The following is a 2,081-nucleotide window of genomic DNA, read 5'->3' as shown; positions in this document are numbered from 1 at the left end:
TTTTTCATCTCATTCCTCTAATGTATACTAGGTAGTAGGAATCCATTTTTAAAAGCACAAGTTTGTACTGATTGGTTTGGTAATTTGTGAATAGGCTGTATGTTTTGTAACCAGTGTTTAATAATATTTTCCTCCCTTGTACTGTACTGACTCTTAGAGAGTCCATTATGCCAAAATGTTAATAATAAAAGTTTGACTAAGACTAAATACACATTTTAATTTTAGTTTCTTTTTGGGTGACTTGTTCAGTTATTTAGGTTTCTGATCTACATAATTGTTCCACTTTAATGACTCAAGTATCATACCCAAGCATCATGCATTTTCAGGAGGAAATCCCAGCAGTAACATATAGAAGCTGCCTTTATTTCTCATATAACAAGTATTTTCTAATTATTTTATAGCTGCTGGCTTCTGTAGTCTTTTGGTCATTTTTGTGTTTTAGTTCTCTATGGGACTCTTTTATTAAAAGGTGTTTGGGTGCTTTACCTGTGATGCACAATGTGCCTTACCTGGTATTGTTTACACAGAGCACTCATAAATGTCTATTTTGTAATGAATATGGTGTTTAAAAAAATGATGGTGTTTTATCAGAACAAATTTCTATTTGATGAAAATATTTGTGAATAAATTTTTGTTGGTGTAATATTGTACAGTGTTTTTTGTTTTTTTTTCCTCTCTAATTAAAGGAACAAAGCCTATGCTATAGCAATATATGTCTTATACAGAGACATATGAGAGGGCCTTGTGGGAACCCTTCAGACTCCTACAACAACAATGATGTAGCTGTATGAAGATATAAGTGAGACTGTATTCTGTGGGGGTTGTAGTTCTGCATAAAGACACCTGTGAGATACGCTGGGGCTTGTATTTCTGGAAAAGGAATTCTGTTGGTAGTAGCTGTGCGATTTTTCTTTTACAGAGCCTGACTTCTGACTACTCACCTTGCCTCTGCCAAGGCGATCATCAGCAATAATACAGTGGATAAAAAAAAGCTGCTCAGAACCTTTTATTGTCAGTTTTTGGATAGAATGGGTAAGATAATACCTGCATAAGTTTTACTGTCTATAACCTCACAAGGAAGCTTTTCCCCACACTTCCGACTTAAGATTCCATAACATTCGTATTTAAACATTGACACAGCTCAAATACATAATATAAAACTTTCTAGGTCCTAGGTGGGTGCAAGCCCACACCTTGATTCTCCTTCCACTATAATTTACAGTTGGATCATAGAAATACTGATAAAAAGGGTCAGAAAAAGTTTTTGGTAAATGTACCTGGTCACTTGGATAATTTTGGCCAAACTCAGCCAATTACTGGGATGCGTATCGCACTCCTGAAACAAACCCAAAACTTCAGGAGTGATGAGAATATTCCTGATCCTGTGACTGCTTGGTGAGGAAAATTCAAACAATCAAGAGGATTTACCAAAAACATTTTCTGACCCTTCTTAATTGGCATTTTTGTGGTCTGGTAGACTGAGTTTTCAAAGAAGGATGCAGGGCAGTTTTACAGTGGTGCATATCTAATATCGCAGAGATCTGTACTTCACAGTGGTTTTCACAGATTTAAACTTAAGGAGACTTGTTTTACAGAATAAACGCTGTTTTAGGGTGCCACCTATTTAGAGTGGAGTACAGGTTCATTCTATTGTTTTAGTAGATTTTATTCTAACTCCACTTTTGCCAGCTCAGGCTGTGAATGATAAATTCCCTGGGGTGTATCATCATGCAGCCTTGAGTTACAGTACTCCTAAGCTCACATTAGTTATCATTTTTCTTCTTCTTGTTAATAGTTCACAATGTTACTTTAGTGTTTGTGTGAAATATCCTGGGGTATTTGTCATTATAATATAGTGTAACGTCACTAAAGTTGAGAAACAATTATCTTCTGTTTTGTCACAGGAATTGCAGTATTTTAGCTAACTTCATAGCAGGGTCCTACAAGCATCTCCAACATGGAGTCTACGTCTGAATGGGTATTTATCAAGCACATCAGTAACACAATTAGATGCATACCATTTGCTAATCCGCATGCAAGTCACAGTAATTTGTATAGTTGTGATTAAAGCAGTAACAGAC

The sequence above is a fragment of the Pyxicephalus adspersus genome, chromosome 7, assembly GCF_032062135.1.
Source record: "Pyxicephalus adspersus chromosome 7, UCB_Pads_2.0, whole genome shotgun sequence".
Taxonomy (NCBI): Eukaryota; Metazoa; Chordata; class Amphibia; order Anura; family Pyxicephalidae; genus Pyxicephalus; species Pyxicephalus adspersus.
The sequence above is the reverse complement of the archived record's forward strand: the minus strand, read 5'-3'. Positions refer to the sequence as shown.